The sequence below is a fragment of the Cololabis saira genome, chromosome 13 (assembly GCF_033807715.1).
Source record: "Cololabis saira isolate AMF1-May2022 chromosome 13, fColSai1.1, whole genome shotgun sequence".
Lineage (NCBI taxonomy): Eukaryota > Metazoa > Chordata > Actinopteri > Beloniformes > Belonidae > Cololabis > Cololabis saira.
The window spans coordinates 42,753,839-42,774,356 of NC_084599.1; positions in this window are offsets into that span (position 1 = coordinate 42,753,839).

Consider the following 20,518-nt stretch of genomic DNA (forward strand, 5'->3'; position numbering starts at 1 on the left):
TTTTTTTCATTATGCACTTCGAGAAAAAAGTCGAAATGCCCAGAGAAAAAAGTCGAAATGTTCAGATTAATGTCGAAATGTTGATAAAAAAGTCGAAATGACGAGAATAATGTTGAGGTACAATTTTGAGAAAAAAGTCGAAATGTATTTCAACTTTATTTTCGAAATTCCGACTTTATTCACGAAATTTTGGCTTTATACATGAAATTTCGACTTTATTCTTGAAATTGTATTTCAACATTAATCTCGACATTTCAACTTTATTCTCGAAATTTCGACTTCATTCACGAAATTTTGACTTTATTCACGAAATTGTATTTCAACTTTATTCTCGAAATTCCGACATTATTCCCGACATTCCGACATTATTCTTGAAATTGTATTTCAACATTAATCTCGACATTTCGACTTTTGTGCACAATAAAAAAAAATCTTCCCCTCTCAAATATTTTTTCTCCTGCATGGACCTAATACTCTTCCATACATACATTATCAAAGGTATTATTGTACAAAACCACAATAATTAATATTATTCCATAAACAATATAATGTTAACAGATTAGAGTAGATGCTCGCATCGCATGCAGTTATGACACGGTGTAAAGCCTGATTTATGGTTCCGCATTAAATCGACGCAGAGGTAGGGTACAGCGTAGGGTCTGCGTTGGTGTAACGCGGAACCATAAATCAGCCTTAACTCCACCGGCCGGAGCTTCCTCCATTTTTTGTAGCGGTGTATCGCGTCATTCAGGCAGCCAATCAGCACAGAGCCTCATTATCATAGCCCCGCCCACTCAGAATCCTGCATAGATAATGAGGTTAGAGAATGGGAAGATAAAGACATGGCTCAGAGGCTGAATTTCTAATTTATTTAGCAAAAACAATGAAAAGCTTGTTTTTAAGACATTCAAGGCCTGTTTAGAATATGTATTAGATGCCATAATAGGTCCCCTTTAAACAGGTTTCATAATGTCCCGGCTTTTTTTTGCAGCGCTTATAGGCAACATTAACTGTACAGTTTGGTGTCGAGGCTCTGAACTCATTGGGGTGCAGTGAGTGTTCAGGTAGACGTTTGGGATAGTGGAGGTGCAACACGCCGAGCAACAGCAGGTTCATCACCAGTGAGAGCAGAATTCTGCTGATTAAACACACTGCTCAAATTTTGAAGGGTGCTTTTTTAAGTAGATGGCAATTAGAGTCAAACAAATCAGGCGCGGAAGCAGAAATATAGCTGGCACTGACAGCTTGAACTAGCTTAGAGTCGCTGCATAATTAAATGTCTAAAAAATAATAATTAAAAAAAAGAAACACAGTATTATTCTTCCTTATCTCACCGGGCGGGCCAGTAAAACTCACAATATCAGCAAATACCGGTTCTGAATTCCCCTCTAATGTATTCCAGTTATCAACACGGCTCAGCCTAGAAAGACAACATTTTTCTCTGAATTAGCGGACGGTGCCGAGGCCCGGCCGTCCTGCAGGAAGTCACAGGACAGCTGCTTTGATGTCTGCATCAAATTATTAACACATCCACGATTAAGATACCTGAACCAACCCCAGTCTGCATCATGCATTATGGATGAGAAGTGGAATTGCTGGTATGTTCAAGAAATGAGATTAGTCCTTTTTCATATCATATCTTTGTATCAGAAAACGGATGTTTATGTCATCCATTCCTTTCAGTCACATTGTAGGATCATCAAATAGGAAAAAGTAACTGAAAAACTTTATTATTTACCAGATTGAATTTAACTTTTTCTGCCAAAGAGCCTTGTAGCACTGACAAATGCTTAATTTAATAGCATCAAATCTTCTGCAAAATGCCACCAGCTCCTTTCATTAAAATGCTTCTACTGCACTCCAGGTTGTCCATGGCAACGCTTCAGCCCGTTAATATCTACCCGATACACGGCAATGTGCCACAACAACCAGGACAGTTGCAACTGCACTTGGTTGTTTCCTTTCACCTCTCTGGGAAATGTGTCCTGATCACTGGGGGGTGGGGAGGAGGAGTAGGAGATGAATCACTACTTGTTACTCTCGGGAGTGGAAACAAGTGAACTTTTCATCTGTATGAGTAGATCAGTACTAGGGGTGCAACGGTTCAGGTAGCCCACGGTTTCGGTTCGGTTTCGGTTTGTGTTATGTGCATAAAGAGACTTTTTCTTCCAAAATTATCTGTTTCAAAATGTAAATTACTATAATTATTTTAAGTCGACAGCCTTTTAATTTTGACAACTCAGTACCGTTATTACAGTACACACTATACTAAATACAATAGTATAACATATATGTGGCAGGGTGGAGGTGCAGCCACTCGGGTTGATTGGGTCACAGGTGTGTCCCATCAACCTGGCATGGGTCTGCTGGGAGAAGAGGCTGCTGCTGATGCTGAGAAGGTGCTTGTGTACGTGTGGCGGTGAGAATAAAAGAGTTCTGCACGAAAACCCTGTGTCCTCTCTGTCCTGTCGGTCGGGCCCCCGTAGCACTCGCCCTGCTACACTGGCACCCAACGTGGGGCCCGACAGGATGGAGGAAGGAGGCACGGAGCGGGCCCTGGAAGCGCTGGCCCATGCCCTGGCGGACTTGGCAGTCCTGCTTCAGGGCCAGGGTGAGCGGCAGCTCGCGGCACTGGAAGCGCTGGTGGCGCCGCAGCCCGCAGGCCGGGAGGCAGAGGCTGCAGGCCGCCAGGCGACGGCTCCTGAGGCGGCGGGACCCGCGGAGAAGGGGACGGACCAGCGATGGGAACAGTGCTGCGTCGGAGAGGAAGTGTCCTGGACGCGCCAGCTCCGGAGGTGGATGAGCTGCCGGAGCGGTGCTGCATCGGGGAGGGGGTGGTCCTGGACACACCCCGGCCACGGCCGCGGATGCCGTCTGGCCCGAGGCCACCATGGGCCCGGTCCTGAGAGCAGCTTTCTCGGCGATCGGCCCGTCGCCGAGGGCGTCCTCCCGACCGGTCACGGGGGCCGGCCCGACGCCGAGGGCGTCCTCCCGACCAGTCTCGGCGGCCGGCCAAACCGGGAAGGCCCGGAGGCGCAGACTGGGCAGTTCCGGGCTCCCGCTCCGAGGGGGGCGGGGGGGGAGTGGGCTCGGCCAGATGGACCCCAGCCTGAGGTTGGCGATGGGAGTGTGGCCCCGTAGCACTCGCCCTGCTACAATATATGTAAGAAACTCTTTCAAATGTAAAACAGTTACTGAACACTTTTAAATGGTAAACTGACTTTTATTCCTTGACTACCTGTAACGTGGGTGGAGAGTTTTCATTAGGTGGCGAAAGCCCAACATCTACGACGACCGAAAAGAGCTGCAAATCTTTAGCAATGAATGCTCCCACTGCACTATCGGTCTGGTGGAAAGCATTCTCCTTAGACAGTTGTTTTTTCGCTGGTGTTTCCTTATCGAGTGGCTTGACTGCAGAAAGCGTTACATCAGGGTGTTGACGCTGGAGACGACGCTCATATTGCTCGTGTTTCTTTTTGCGTATGGGGCATGTTTCAAGTAACGTTTACAGACGGTACAAGTTCTGTTAACTGTTTTCACTCCACGAAAATCGGTACCCACCTGTATCATGTCGCAACTTAAAGAAAAGTCTCTTGGTGCCATGGCCGAAACCGAACAGGAAGTCGGCCATTTTGAATTAATCGTGTAATTTTGGCGAAAATGTATGCCATTCCTTCGGCAGTTAATGCGGCCCGAACCGTAATGTGCACCCAGGAGTGTTATACAACAAAATGTGCGTCTCCATCCTGCGACGATGTGCATTACTTTTCTCTTTCAAAAGTGATTGGTCCATATTTGATAGTTCCTACTTTCTTCCATAACTTTTGAATGGTTTGTTATAGAGAGTTGTGGGTGGTTTCATCCACTAAATGTCCAGGCCTGAAGAATCTACATCAAGTCATACAAGCTTCTGCAGCCTGAACGTGCACAAGGGTGCGAGGGCCCGTTCATCGCTGCTTGCAGCTTTAATTTCTCCTTACAACCCTTTTCCATGTGGGACATCTGACTTTGAAACTTTAAAGACTTTATTTGCACAAAAGCTGACGGATAGCAGAAACCCCCAAACCATGTAAATATTCCCCAACGGTTGTTACATTTCAGGTTTCTCAGGGATAACTTTCAGTTCGTGTGCATAATGAGTGGAGAAAGATAAGAAAATTTCCTTGAGGAAGGGGAAAACGTCTGCTGTGTCATTAATTGCTGACAAGATGAATACGCCACGGAGAAAAATGTAATTGCTACTAATAAGATTAGGTCAGACTGTTTTTGGCATAAAAGACAATCACTTTATTTTTACACAAACTACATTTCTTGTTTAACCCTTGTACTGTCTTTGGGTCAAAATGACCTAATTCTCCTGTTCCTTCCTTCCTTCCTCTTTCCTCCCTTCCTTCCTTCCTTCCTTCCTTCCTTCCTTCCTTCCTTCCTTCCTTCCTTCCTTCCTTCCTTCCTTCCTTCCTTCCTTCCTTCCTTCCTTCCTTCCTTCCTTCTTTTTTCCGTTCCTTCCTTATTTCCTCCCTTCCTTCATTCTTTACTCCTTTCCTTCTTTCTTTTCTCCTCTCGTAATTATTTCCTTGTTTTCTCCTTTCCTTCATTCTTTTTTCCCTTCTTTCCTTCTTTTCGCCCTTCCTTCTTTTTTCCCTTCCTTCCTTCCGTCCTTCCTTCCTTCCTTCCTTCCTTCCTTCCTTCCTCCCTTCTTTCCTTCCTTCCTTCCTTCCTTCCTTCCTTCCTTCCTTCCTTCCTTCCTTCCTTCCTTCTTTTTTCCCTTCCTTCCTTCCGTCCTTCCTTCCTTCCTTCCTTCCTTCCTTCCTCCCTTCTTTCCTTCCTTCCTTCCTTCCTTCTTTCCTTCCTTCCTCCCCTCATACATTCTTTTCTTGTTTTCTCCTTTCCTTCCTTCCTTCTTTACTCCTTTCCTTCTTTTTTTTCTCCCCTCGTACATTCTTTCCTTGTTTTCTCCTTTCCTTCATTCTTTTTTCCCTTCCTCCCTTCCTTCCTTCTTTTCTCCCTTCTTTTCTCTCTTCCCTCCTTGTTTCCTCCCTTCCTTCCTTGTTTCTTCCCTTCCTTCCTTCTTTTCTCCCTTCCTTCCTTCTTTTCTCTCTTCCTCCCTTCTTTCTTCCTCCCTTCTTCCCTTCCTCCTTCCTTGACCTGAAGACAGCACAAGTGTTAAATGAACTGCGAGTAATGCTGCATACTTGGGTCTGCAGACTTTTGGGATGGTGAAAATGCTTAGTCTATTTATGCTTAGTCTATTTTTCGTTGTCCACTTTCTGATGTGTGAAATGAAAACCTCCCTAAGGGCCGAGTCAAAGTCCGAGGCCCGGGAGCTCTAACCTTAGAGGTCTTTCTGAAGGTAAACAGTTTACCGCACGTATTTCCAGCTCTTAAGCGTCCCTGAAAACCCTCCTCTCCCCCGAAAACTTTGTGTTTACACTTCTGAAATGCTAAACCCCAACTGGGAACCAAAATAAATTATTTCTCAGTTTCTTTTTTCCACGAGCCAGATTTTTCAGAGATGCCCAGGCTTACGTGTCTGTCCCAATGCCAGACCAGACACGACTGCTGCCATCTCTTTAAAATTAACGTGGAACCCTGACGGAGAGAGTGCAGCAGCAACATGAACAGAGCTGAATTTTTAAAAAGTATATGTAAATCGGAATCTCAGTGTGAGATAATTAGTGTCAGGACGGCTTAGAGAAGCTGCAATCCCACCAAAGTGTAACGCTGCAGAAATGTCAGGCAGGTATTCTGCAAAGAGATCACATCCGTGGATGAATTAGGAAATCAAAGGGCAGTGGGGCGACGGCAGATTCAAGAAAAAGTTGCGCATAGCAACATGAGACGACTTAAAATGTGCAGAACTCCAGCTTTTGGATGTGATACCAGTACTGGAGATGAGGGGGATGAGGGGGGAAATAAAAACAGTCAAAATCATCCCCCCCCTGAAATAAAAACGGTCCAAATCATCCCCCCTGTAAAACTGCCATCCCTCCTTTCCATCCCTTATGTCATTTCATCAATGAATGTGGTTTTACTGCTATTTCAACATTTAGAGTCATCACCAGAAAAATAACTTATTTGACCATTTTCACCTGTTTCAAGTAAATTTTCACTTGAAATAAGTAGAAAAATCTGCCAGTGGGACAAAATTTATCTTCTCATTACAAGCAAAAAAATCTTGTTCCACTGGCAGATTTTTCTACTTATTTCAAGTGAAAATCTACTTGAAACAGGTGAAAATTGTTGTTTTTTCCAGTGATGAGTCTTGTTTTAAGTGTAATAAGATTTTTTTTACTAAAATGAGACATTTTAACTAGAAATAAGACAAATATTCTTGTTAAGATTGTGAGTTTTTGCAGTGATCCATTTTACTTATCCTGTGAAGGACAGAGTCATATTGATAAGTTCAGAAAAGTGTTTTTTATTGTTGTGTTTTGATGTATTTGATGTAAGCCCAGTGGATATTTAAAGCTTGTGCTGTCTTCAGGTTAAGGAAGGAGGAAGGGAAGAAGGAAGGAAGGAAGGAAGGAAGGAAGGAAGGAAGGAAGGAAGGAAGGAAGGAAGGAAGGAAGGAAGGAAGGAAGGAAGGAAGGAAGGAAGGAAGGAAGGAAAAAAAAGGAAGGAAGGAAGGAAGGAAAGAAGGAAGGAAGGGAGAAAAGAAGGAAGGAAGGAAGGAAGGAAGGAAAGAAGGAAGGAAGGAAGAAAAGAAGGAAGGAAGGAAGGAAGGAAGGAAGGAAGGAAGGAAGGGAAAAAAGAAGGAATGAAGGAAGGAAGGGAAAAAAGAAGGAAGGAAGGAAGGAAGGAAGGAAGGAAGGAAGGAAGGAAGGAAGGAAGGAAGGAAGGAAGGAAGGAAGGAAGGAAGGAAGGAAGGAAGGAAGGAAGGGAAAAAAGAAGGAAGAAAGGAGTAAAGAAGGAAGGAAGGAAGGAGAGAGCAGGAGAAAAGAAGGAAGGAAAAGAGTAAAGAAGGAAGGAAGGAAGGAAGGAAGGAAGGAAGGAAGGAAGGAAGGAAGGAAGGAAGGAAGGAAGGAAGGAAGGAAGGAAGGAAGGGAAAAATGAAGGAAGGAAAGGAGTAAAGAAGGAAGGAAGGAAAGAAGGAAGGAGAGAGCAGGAGGAAAGAAGGACAGGAGAATAACCGTATTTTCTGGACTATAAGCCGCTACTTTTTTCATAGGTTTTCAACCATGCAGCTTATACAAAGGTGCAGCTATTCTGTGGATTTTTCTTCCACCGCTAGGGGGAGTGCTAACCGGAATTAGAATAAAAACTAAGATTAAATATATGCAAAGAAGAATATGCTACTTCTTTTTTAGCAGATAGAAGTAGAAGCAGATTTCAAACAGATAAATAGATGAATAAATACCGGTTATTTTCTCTTGGTTCTGTCCCGTTTTAATCAGCAAAGTTGCTGCCGTGTTAAAAGACACTGTTAGGAAAGATGTATTTAGGTACAAACATGTACATCATTTACAGTTCAGAATCCTTCTGTACATGTAGTAAATATCTAATCTAACAACATAAATATCTGCGGCTTGCATATCTTTTTTTCTAAATAGAGCGGGTGCGGCTTGTATGCAGGTGCAGCTTATAGTCCAGAAAATACGGTAGTTCATTTTGACCCAAAGACAGTACAAGGGTTAACCTTACAGAAGGCTGCATTTAACTGCTGCTATGTCATTCCTGCAGTATTTCTGCAGCTGTTTTGGTCTATTATTTGTAATATATTATATTATTTGTAATCAGCACAAATTATATGTCCCCATATGATAAAATCCACCATCCCCCATGATTCTTTTTACAACTCCAGTACTGTGAGTAACTGTATGACGTGTAAGTCTGAGTATCGGCTAAGAACCTGAGTTCAAAGTGAATCCAATCAGAGCAGCCGTCACTAGGTATTTATATCTGCCGGGTCGCAGGGTTAACAAGGCCCTTTCAGTCTGTCTTTAGATGAAAGAACGATGGAAATTAGTATTCAAGGACAAACTCCGGTGGGTTGTCCTTGTTCTGGAGCTTTGGAGTAGAAGGGATTGTCAATGTCATGATTATTTTCAAGACATAGATTTAGGGTTGTTTTCTACGCGGAAATACATTTATTTCAATCCTTTTTTTTGTATAGAAATCTACGGAGTATTGGGGCCAGGCATGAGAAAAATAAAAAAAATATTTTAGAGGAGGAAGTTTTTTTTTTCATTATGCACTTCGAGAAAAAAGTCGAAATTTCGAGAAAAAGCTCGAAATGTCGAGAAAAAGCTTGAAATGTGGAGAAAAAAGTTGAAAAGTCGAAATTAATGTTGAAGTAGAATTTCGAGAAAAAAGTCGAAATGTTGAGAATAAAGTCAAAATTTCGTGAATAAAGTCGAAATGTTGAGAAAAAAGTCGAAATGTCGAGAAAAAAGTCTAAATGTTGAGAAAAAAGTTTAAAAGTCGAAGATTAATGTTGAAATACAATATCGAGAAAAAAGTCGAAATGTCGAGAAAAAAGTCGAAATGTTGAGAAAAAAGGCGAAATTTCGACTTTATTCACGAAATTTCGACTTTTTTCTCGAAGTGCATAATAAAAAAAAATATTCCACTCTCAATTTTTTTTTCTCTTGCCTGGCCCTATAGTAAGGGAAGTGTCTGAAAATCTGGGAACTAAATCGTTACCAAGAAATCTCTTCACCAATGTGTTTCTAAAGGTGTCTAATAACATGTCCTAAAAAGTTGAAATTCAACTCCTGGGGGAAACCTCATAAAAACTGCACAAAGTCAGGGTACCAATAACCGATTTTTGAAAAATCGAAAATGCTTAATTTGGCCTTAATTAACTTGTGAGGGGTCAAACTAGGGGTTTTTTAGGATTCTGAGTTCATTTATAGCATTTGTTTTTCACTACAACCATTCCTTAGTGGAAAAACTGCCACACCATTTTTTTGCATTTAAGATTGCATTTATTACAATTCGTTTCACATTAGTCAGAGCAAACAGTGATCCCCCTTGTGGAATGCTTTATGAGTCAATGTCTGAGTATTCCTCATCAATGCCATCACTTTTAAAGTAGTCATAGCTATCCATCCATCGTCCGCGGCTTATCCGTTCCTAGGTCGCGGGGGCAGCAGTCTCAACAGAGATGCCCAGACTTCCTTTACCCCAGACACTTCCTCCAGCTCTTCTTCCTCCAGCTCTTCCAATGGGAGTCTGAGGCGTTCCCAGGCCAGCCGAGAGACATAGTGTCTCCAGCGTGTCCTGGGTCTTCCCCAGGGTCTCCTCCTGGAGGGACATGCCTGGAACTCCTTCCTAGGGAGAGGGACATGCCTGGAACTCCTTCCTAGGGAGGAGGGACATGCCTGGAACACCTCCCTAGGGAGGGGGACATGCCTGGAACACCTCCCTAGGGAGGCGTCCAGGAGGATCCGGTACAGATGCCCAAGCCACCTCAACTGACTCCTCTCAATGTGAAGGAGCAGCGGCTCGACTCCGAGCTCCTCCCGGGTGACCGAACTCCTCACCCTCTCTCTAAGGGAGCGTCCTGCCACCCTGCGGAGGAAACTCATCTCTAAGGGAGGAAACTCATCTCTAAGGGAGGAAACTCATCTCTAAGGGAGCGTCCAGCCGCCCTGTGGAGGAAACTCATCTCTAAGGGAGCGTCCAGCCGCCCTGCGGAGGAAACTCATCTCTAAGGGAGGAAACTCATCTCTAAGGGAGGAAACTCATCTCTAAGGGAGCGTCCAGCCGCCCTGTGGAGGAAACTCATCTCTAAGGGAGCGTCCAGCCACTCTGCGGAGGAAACTCATCTCTAAGGGAGCGTCCAGCCACCCTGCGGAGGAAACTCATCTCTAAGGGAGCGTCCAGCCACCCTGCGGAGGAAACTCATCTCTAAGGGAGGAAACTCATCTCTGAGGGAGCGTCCAGCCACCCTGCGGAGGAAACTCATCTCTAAGGGAGCGTCCAGCCACCCTGTGGAGGAAACTCATCTCGGCCGCTTGTATCCGCGATCTTGTCCTTTCGGTCACTACCCAAAGTTCATGACCATAGGTGAGGGTAGGTGCGTAGATCGACCGGTAAATCGAGAGCTTCGCCTTTCGACTCAGCTCCTTCTTCACCATGATGGTCCGGTACACCGACCGCATAACTGCGGACGCTGCATAACTCATAGTCATAGCTAATGAAAGTAATATACTTTGCATGTACACACAAATGTTACTGACCTCAACCGAGCCATCTGTAGCAGTAGCCAATGCCTCTCTCACAATTAAAGTGTCAGCATCATTGTCACTCTGCACAACGGTGATGCTAAGCTTCTGGAATGTTGAAGAGAGGAGGTGAATGAGCTCACTCTTATTATGGCTGTTGTCCAAGAACTTTGCTCTTGGTGTCCAGTGTATCAGATCCGGTCGAATCTGGAGATCACAGCATGTTTTCTTGGTACGTCGGATGTGGTCATGATCTTTTGGCGATCTGTTATAGCCATCAAAGACCACAATCATCTTTTGACAGTTACGGCCAAGATGCTGCAGGTAGCTTAGGTAACTGTTGGCAATCTCCTACCAAGTCTGACCTTGTTCCCACTTCACCATGTAAAGAAGCCACCCACCATGACTGGGTCATCTGCTGTGCTTGTGAATCCTGTAGACAAGATACAAGCATCTCTTTGTCGCGTCCGTGGTCAAATGGGTTGTTCTCCTCAAACCATTGGAGGGGAAGTTTAACTGCCTCTGCATCACGCTTCATCTGGGTTTTCCCAAGGTCTATGTAGAGTGGAGCATGTTGGTTTACACTTTCCTCCATATGCTTGTTGATATTAGAGAAGTGGCTGAGTGTGAGCACCCAGCACTTGTAGCCAGAATCACTGCTTCTCATCCTCCCTCTGCTAGGTCCACCTTCTGATTTGGCCGCCTTCATTAAAGGTATAGTCTGTAATCGTATTCAAAAAAATGTATTGTTCTACTGGGTGAAATGGTCCTTCCATCCTGAGAGTAGCCAGTGAATAATGTGTTCCCCTGCTCCTCCAGACCGACTGGCAACTGCCATCGGAGGGCCCCCGCCGCTCCCGGCTTCACCGCCGGTTCGCGGTCGGGTGGTCACGTCGATGTAACGGCTCGCCCTGCTAAAAAGGCTAAAAAGAGAAAGCCAAAGTGCGATTCTGCGGTGCAGGTTGTCCGCTACTGGGGGTCTGCCCGACCCCCAGTAGGGATGGAGGCGTCTCCATCCCGGTGAGGGCGGAGAGCGCCGGTGCGGGTGGCGGTGCGGGTGGCGGTGCGGGTGGCGGTGCGCTGCGGTGCTGTACAGGCTCTGGAGCCACGGCTATGCCGTAGGGTACGCCGTAGCCTACGGCATAGGGTACGCGGCAACGCGCACCATTCTGCATTGGTGTAACGCGGAACCATAAATCAGCCTTCAGTGTGTGCTCTGTGTGCTGTTCTGAACTTCTCTGTTGTGCTCATTTTGCTGGGACGTCGGGTTCCTCCGCCGAGACACAACTTTTGCGGTATGCGTTCATTGTTGTCTAAAAATGATGCGCAGTGCCCACCCAATCAGAAACGGTACAGATATTCTGTGATATTTTTTTTATATTTATAAAAAAATAAAATTACAAAAAAATAAAGGATCCCCATAACTTTGATTGGGTGGGCAGGACGCACGTTTGGGTGGGCACAGCCCCCCCCTGCCCCCCCTAAAACCGGCCTCGCTTACAGGTGAATGAGACATGGGGTAGTTTTGTTGAAAATGTGCTGTCCAAAATGTCCTGGAAAACTCGACTCCTGCAAATGCGCGTTCCCCAAAGTTTGTGGGGGCGTGGCTTTGGATGGAGCGCTGACGGGAGGTGGAGGAGGGGGTGGGGCTTAGAGGAGGTGCCACTTTCAAATCTTGCTAGCTCTCCAACATCACAGACTATACCTTTAAGGTCTGCTCAATGCAGATGTCACACCAGGTGCCAGACCAATCGTCGCTGGAATACCAGACAACATGGTTCCCATGGGCAGTGAAACGTTCAATGGTCTCTTTGTAACCAGGCAAAGTTTCCAGTTCCTTCATCAGTTGACAGTACAGCCATGCACCTTTGGCATACTGATGATGGCCTGCAGCTGCAAAGATGTCCAGCATCCAGGTAAAAGCAGTATATTATGTCCATGATCAACAAAGAAAAGGGATGCAAATGGGTCCAGCATGTTTGGTCCTAATGTTAACTCAAAACGTCCTCACGTTGAATGCAAAAACAACTACAGCAACCATCACTAAACACTGACTTGGTCTATTCATCATGTCAAACAATAAAGAATAAACTATTATCTTTTTTTCTTTTTTTACATATGCTATGTGTGAGTGGGGGGCATTGCCGGGATGAACGATGACCTGGGAAAGTGGGTGTGGCCGTTTTTCCACTAAGGAATGGTTGTAGTGAAAAATAAATACTTGCAATGAACTCAGAATATTGAAAAACCCCTAGTTTGATCCCCCACAAGTTATTTAAGGCCAAATTAAGCATTTTCAAATTTCCAAAAATTGGTTATTGGTACCCCAACTTTGTGCAGTTTTTTACAAAGTTTCCCCCAGGAGTTGAATTTCAACTTTTTAGGACATGTTATTAGACACCTTTAGAAACACATTGGTGAAGAGATTTCTTGGTAACGATTTAGTTCCCAGATTTGCCAAATATCCCATAAGATGACCTTACTACTAATACTCTTCCGTAGATATCTTTATTGGGGACAATAAAAAAAAAAAAAGATTTACAATAACAATATAATTATCAATATTTTCCCCCCTTTTTTTTACTTTTCAATACAATACAACAATAATTAAACAAAAATAAATAAATAATAATAAGAGAGAAAAAATAAAAAATAAAATAAGATAAAATAAGAAAAAATAAATAAATAAATAAAAATAAATAATTAAATATAAATAAATACAACAACACACCCCTCTCCCCTTCCCTCCCTCATATGGTCAATAGATTACATCATTCAAAATCATTTAACTTATTTTCACATATGCCTATCAATACTGGAATAAATTAATGATAAAGTAAAAATCAAGTCCTGCAAAAACACATTCATTAATATAGTAGATGATTCAGATCATTAGTCCAATAAAGGCAACAAATCCAAAAAGGGTCCCCAAATAAGGTCAAAGTCTCTAGTTTTATTTTCTAACAGTATTTTTTCTGGAGTGCTATATGATGAAAGTTCATTGATCCACTGTTCGGGTGCTGGGGTTTTTCCTGATTTCCAGTTTTTTAGATTGCAATTTCTTGCCGCGGTGCCTGCAAGCAGAATGCAGAATTTATTTCAATCCTGAATAAGGTAAAGGGTAAAGAAGTAAAAAAGAAACTGCTGCCCCGAAGCGTCCGTCTGTCCGTCTACCATAATCTCTCAAAGTGCTGTCCCTTTGCTCACACCATGCACTCAGGAGCTCATGCAATTACACAGGTAACAACCTTTTAAGTGCATTAAGGCTCAGCGCCGGGGCTTTAGGGAGAAGCAAATGGGCCTGGTCTGGGAAAATATCTCCTTAACCACATCAAAGTCACACCTGTGTCTTTATCCTCCGATCGCATCCTCCGTCTTTCCAGGTGTGTTTTCTCTGTAATGCTCTATTTTCCGTCTGGTTTCCCCCCTTTTGTGGTTTTGTTTATTGAATTTCTCTCCCTCTAAAGATCAGATAATCAAATCACCTGTTCTCCACAAGCTCCTCGTTAACAATCGCTCTTAATTTAAAGGTAGAGTCCACGTTTTAGGGGGCCATGCTGATCTTGTTAATGTTGTTCATGTGTTCTCCATTAAAGGTTGCACATGTTCTTTTAAATCCTGTTAAGCCTCTCTTCTTTCTTTGTCTCTTTTTTGACTTTCAAAGTCTAATAAACATAACCCATATAACCTGTTGTGAATCATTCTTGTAGCCAGTACTCGAGTTGTAAAAATAAATCAGGGGGGATGGTGGATTTGATCATATGGGGACAGATAATTTGTGCTGATTACAAATAATATAATATATTACAAATAATAGCAGTGACCAAAACACCTGCAGAAATACTGCAGGAATGACATAGCAGCAGTTAAATGCAGCCTTCTGTAAGCTTTAAATATCCACTGGGCTTACATCAAATACATCAAAACACAACAATAAACCCTTGTACTGTCTTTGGGTCAAAATGACCTAATTCTCCTTCTTCCCTCCTCTTTCCTTCCTTCCTTCCTTCATTCCTTCCTTCCTTCCTTCCTTCCTTCCTTCCTTCCTTCCTTCCTTCCTTCCTTCCTTCCTTCCTTCCTTCCTTCCTTCCTTCTTTCCTCCATTCCTTCACTTTTCCCTTCCTTCCTTCTTTCCTTCCTTCCTTCTTTTCTCCATTCCTTCCTTCCTTCCTTCCTTCCTTCCTTCCTTCCTTCCTTCTTCCCTCCTCTTTTCTCCCTTCCTTCCTTCTTTACTCCTTTCCTTCCATCTTTTTTCCCTTCCTTCCTTCCTTCCTTCCTTCCTTCCTTCTTTCCTCCATTCCTTCACTTTTCCCTTCCTTCCTTCCTTCTTCCTTCCTCTTTACTCCTTTCCTTCCTTCTTTTTTCCTTCCTTCCTTCCTTCCTTCTTTCCTTCCTTCCTTCCTTCTTTCCTCCCTTCTTTCCTTCCCTCCTCTTTTCTCCCTTCCTTCCTTCTTTACTCCTTTCCTTCCTTCCTTCCTTCCTTCTTTCCTTCCCTCCTTTTTTTCTCATCACTGGAAAAAACAACAATTTTCACCTGTTTCAAGTAGATTTTCACTTCAAATAAGTAGAAAAATCTGCCGGTGGAACAAGATTTTATTGCTTGTAATAAGAAGATAAATCTTGTTCCACTGGCAGATTTTTCTACTTATTTCAAGTGAAAATTTACTTGAAACAGGTGAAAATTGTCAAATAAGTTATTTTTCTGGTGATGACTCTAAATGTTGAAATAGCAGTAAAACCACATTCATTGATGAAATTACATAAGGGATGGAAAGGAGGGATGGCAGTTTTACAGGGGGGATGATTTGGACCGTTTTTATTTCAGGGGGGATGATTTGGACCCTTTTTATTTCAGGGGGGATGATTTGGACCGTTTTTATTTCAGGGGGGATGATTTGGACCGTTTTTATTTCAGGGGTGTGTGATTTGGACCGTTTTTATTTCAGGGGGGATGCCGTCCCCCCTCATCCTCCCTCAACTCCAGTACTGCTTGTATCGGGAATCATTATTAAATCAAGACATTTTTGAGTTAATTCAAATGCACAGACCTGAGTTGAGTTTAGCTTCAGACATCACTGGTAAAGGTCTGAAATTATATCTGAAACAAGCACTGTATTTATGACCACATGTAGAGAATAATTACAGAATCAACGCTTCAGTCTGCTCCCACTGAACAGGAAGAAAAGAGTGAACCCCGAACTCCATAAAACACTGCCTTTAACTACTTCTTTGGTCCCACCTACGATACAAAAAGAGGAAGACCCTTCTCTTTTTGTATCAGTAGATAACGTTTTGTCCAACGCTTTAACTGTTAAGAGACAAAAGCGTTAGTGGGTGTGGTCTTTCTTATCTGTTTGCAAGCTATACCTATTTAAAAGGTATATTAAGCATAATTATATATGAACCCTAATCCTCTGGTACTTCCTGAGCCTGTCATGTAGGACTGCAGACAGGAAGTTAATGGCTAATTGGTCTCACATGGGTTGGATTGATGAGCTGCTGGCTAATTAATGAGCAGCCGTCAGTAGCCCAGGAATATCACTCTCTCTCACTCACTCTCACTCTGTTATGGTTTGGTGTTGTGTTGGTTCCGTTTAGGAGCTTTGTGTTAAATAAATCTTCATCTTAAATGTGGCTTCCTGTTTTTTTCTGCTGCATTTGAGCTGGGCTGTGACTCGCTGTTCAGAAAAAGGCCTAAAGAGGATGAAGGCAACGCCCTTATTGTGCAGTAAAGCATAAGGATTAAGTAGTGTTACAGTGCAACCACATCATGTTGAGGCCAAAAACAGCTGGATACAAGATTTTGATTACTTTAGACCAGGGGTCGGCAACCCAAAATGTTGAAAGAGCCGTATTGGACCAAAAACACAAAAAACAAATATGTCTAGAGCCGCAAAAAAATGAAAAGTCTTGTATCAGCCTTAGAATGAAGACAAATGGCGAAAGTCGAAATGTAGAGAAAAAAGTCGAAATGTTGAGAAAAAAGTCGAAATGTCAAGAAAAAGGTCGAAATGTCGAGATTAATGTTGAAGTACAATCTTGAGAAAAAAGTCGAAATGTCGAGAAAAAAGTCGAAATGTCGAGAAAAAAGTTGAAATGTTGAGAAAAAGGTCGAAATGTCAAGAAAAAGGTTGAAATGTCGAGATTAATGTTGAAGTACAATTTCGAGAAAAAAGTTGAAATGTCGAGAAAAAAGTCGAAATGTCGAGAAAAAAGTCGAAATGTTGAGAAAAAAGTCGAAATGTCGAGATTAATGTTGAAGTACAATCTTGAGAAAAAAGTCGAAATGTCGAGAAAAAAGTCGAAATGTCGAGAAAAAAGTTGAAATGTTGAGAAAAAGGTCGAAATGTCAAGAAAAAGGTTGAAATGTCGAGATTAATGTTGAAGTACAATTTCGAGAAAAAAGTTGAAATGTCGAGAAAAAAGTCAAAATTTCGAGAAAAAGTAGAAATGTTGAGAAAAAAGTAGAAATGTCGAGAAAAAAGTCCAAATTTCAAGAAAAAAGTAGAAATGTCGAGAAAAAAGTCAAAATTTCGAGAAAAAAGTAGAAATGTTGAGAAAAAAGTAGAAATGTCGAGAAAAAAGTCAAAATTTCGAGAAAAAAGTAGAAATGTTGAGAAAAAAGTAGAAATGTTGAGAAAAAAGTCAAAATGTCGAGAAAAAAGTAGAAATGTCGAGAAAAAGGTCGAAATGTCGAAATTAATGTTGAAGTACAATCTCGAGAAAAAAATTCGAAATGTCGAGAAAAAAAGTAGAAATGTTGAGAAAAAAGTCAAAATTTCGAGAAAAAAGTTGAAATGTCGAGAGTAATGTTGAAGTACAATTTTGAGAAAACAGTCGAAATGTCAAGAAAAAAGTCGAAATGTCGAGATTAAAAAAGAAAGGAAAAAGGAAGGAAAAAAAGAAGAAAAAATGAAAAGTCTTGTATAAGCCTAGAATGAAAGCAAATGTTGAAGTACAATCTCGAGAAAAAAGTCGAAATGTTGAGAAAAAAGTTGAAATGTCGAGAAAAAAGTAGAAATGTTGAAAAAAAAGTAGAAATGTCGAGAAAAAAGTCAAAATTTCGAGAAAAAAGTTGAAATCTTGAGAAAAAAAAGGAAAGGAAAAAGGAAGAAAAAAAGAGAAATAAAAGAAAACAAGGTCCAACATTTTTGAAAAAGCTCCAGGAGCCACTAGGGCGGCGCTAAAGAGCATGCGGCTATAGAGCAGCGGGTTGCCGACCCCTGGGTTAGACTCACCGGGTTTGTCACATCCAGCGCTGCCACAGATGTGCAAATGCGATTATCTGGGAGTTTTTCTAATTAAATTTCGATTTCAAGTTTTCTTTTGTCATATTTGGATTTTGCACAAATCTATAATCTATATGTAATGAAAACATGATTATAGAAGGGGAAACGGCAGGCTCAGGTGTTTTCGTCTCTCTTGATGGCTGCAGCTTAGAAACGAAACAATTTAGCTGGGGAGACTGTCACACTATGCAGATGACACTCTGATTTATTTGGCTTTCTCGAAATGACGATGCTATTAGATTTCCTCTCAGTATTTACAGCAAACAAATGGTTTGATGCATGCTTTCTCTAGTGAATAACAATTAAGGTTTCTGGCCAGTTTAAATTCATAGAAATCAAGAGAAAAAAAACCCCGTTGACTCAAACCTGAGCTTCAGCAGCCTCATTGAGGCCACGTTTCCACGTAGTCGGGTATTTACAAAAACTGATATTTCCCCATGTACATTTTGAAAAATACCATCATTTACACAAACCCGCATAAATAGCTGTTAAGGTGCTATGAGCAGCCAAACCTACAGGGGGCAGTGTAACGAGAAGCATTAAGTCAGGCTAGCCCAGGGGTCGGCAACCCGCGGCTCTAGAGCTGCATGCGGCTCTTTAGCGCCGCCCTAGTGGCTCCTGGAGCTTTTTCAAAAATGTTTGACCTTTTCTTTTTTTTCCTTTTTTTCTTCTTTTTTCCTTTTCTTTTTTCTTTTTTTTTCCATTTTTTTTCTTCCTTTTTCCTTTCCTTTTTAAGCTCAATATTTCGACTATTTCTAAATTTAGTTTTTTTTCTCAACATTTTTAATTTTTTCTCGACATTTCGACTTTTTTCTCGAAGTGCATAATTGAGCTTTTTTAAAAATGTTTGACCTTTTTTTTTCCTTTTTTTTCTTCTTTTTTCTATTTTTTCTTCCTTTTTCCTTTCCTTTTTAATCTCAACATTTCGACTTTTTTCTCGACATTTCGACTTTTTTCTCGAAATTGTACTTCAACATTAATCACGACATTTTTACTTTTTTCCTCTAAATTTTCAGTTTTTTCTTGACATTTCGACTTTTTTCTCGAAGTGCATAATAAAAAAACTTATCTTCCCCCAGTTCTAACTAATATAGAAACGTGCAGCATGTGTTGTCTTCATTCTAAGGCTGATACAAGACTTTTCATTTTTTGCGGCTCCAGACACATTTGTTTTTTTGTGTTTTTGGTCCAATATGGATCTAAAACATGTTGGGTTGCCGACCCCTGCGCTAGCCAATCAGAATCCTGGAAAAAAACATCAAGAAATGACACGAGTAACTTCCAGTTACTTCCAAGATGAACAAGAGTCTTTGGTTTGGAGTGACAGAGAAGTGGAGTTACTTTTAAGTGTGACGTTAGAATATAAAACAGGTAAAATACAAGAAAATATTGACGGTTACAAACTAATTGTAACCACAGGTGTCACACATGACACTGGTGACGTTTCTGTCTCATAATACGTTCTGTGACGTTCTGAAGCCTAAATGTCCGTTTCTCTCCGTTTACAAGCAAACGTGAAGACGGAGTTTTTGCAAATCTCCACTTTGGAGTTTTCAGAAATGATGGTTTTTGGAGACTTGGTGACTTTGGTGACACCACCGTTTTTGCCACATGTAAACGGGGCCTGAACCTGCAACAAATCAGCTTTTTATCGTCTGAAATGCAGTGAGAGATTTCATGTCCAGACAAGATTAAGAAAAGCTCTGCACGCCTTCATTTCTGGCAGAGTTGATAACTGTAAAGGTCTCCTGTCTGGTTTTCACAGAAAGACTCTTCGACTATTTTGAGCTCATTCAGAAAGCCGCTGCCAGAGTTGTTAACAAACTCTGAAAAATTAGGCCATCAACCCTGTTTTTAAATCTTTGTAACAGTTACCAACATATGACGTTAAAGAGTTGCTGCTGGTTTAGTTTAGAGATCAGTCATACATCCTAGAATAAGACCAAATGGGGGGGGAATTAACAATGCTACATTCAGGCAGTATTTTTTAACAACCTTGAATGAGGAACATATGACTGGAAAAATGGTCTTTTATTTGAAAGACAAAATACAAAACAATGCTGTGCATTTGCCCTATTGTTACAGTTTGTAATGATTTATAACTGTTTAAGTTTTAAAGAGAAAGCCAGGACAACTATTTTCCACAAACTGAACTAAAAGTAAATGTCAGGTTTGCATTATGATCTTCAGTTTCATACAAGTACAAATATTTAGCCACAAACTGAATAGTTTCTCTCATAGAGAAATGTTGAGAAAAAAGTCAAAATGTTGCGAAAAAAGTCAAAATGTCGAGATTAATGTTGAAGTACAATTTCGAGAAAAAAATTCTGTTCAAAAAAAGCCGAAATGTTGAGAAAAAAGGTGAAATGTCAAGAAAAAAGTCAAAATTTCGTGAATAAAGTTTAAATGTTGAGAAAAAAGGCAAAATTTCGAGAAAAAAGTTGAAATTACTTTTTTCGACATTTTGACTTTTTTCTCGACATTTTGAATTTTTCTTTTCCAGAAATTGAACAACTAAAATTAAAAAAAATAAATAAACGGTACTAGTTTCTTCTGAGCGTAGTAAGATTTTGGTCCACGGGTCACGTGATCCCGCTGCACCAATAGGATGTTACTAGTAAACACAATATATTAATATTAATAACCCAATATCAGCTACAGGTCGTCACCTCCACGACACGTATCGTGACGTTTTTGTATCGCGAAATTTCGTGGCACGATATATTGTTACACCCCGACCCATCACTTATGTTGTTCCCCATCTGGTCTGATCTTTCTTTTTAAGGTTCTTGTATTTCTATGGATTGTATTGCCATTTTCACCATTTACTTTCAATGTTCTGATGGATAATTCTGCTCTGCATGTCACTATTGAATCGCCTCTAAAATGCTCCTATATAAATAAAGGTGCCTTACCTTGAATACATCTAACGACGGCAGATGAAGGGAGAAATGAGAAGCTATTGATCATTTCCTTCCATTTCTCACATCATTAGCACAAAACAAACAGTTTGTCAGTTTGCTGGAAGCGGGAGGTAAACTCCACTCAACCCGCTGATCA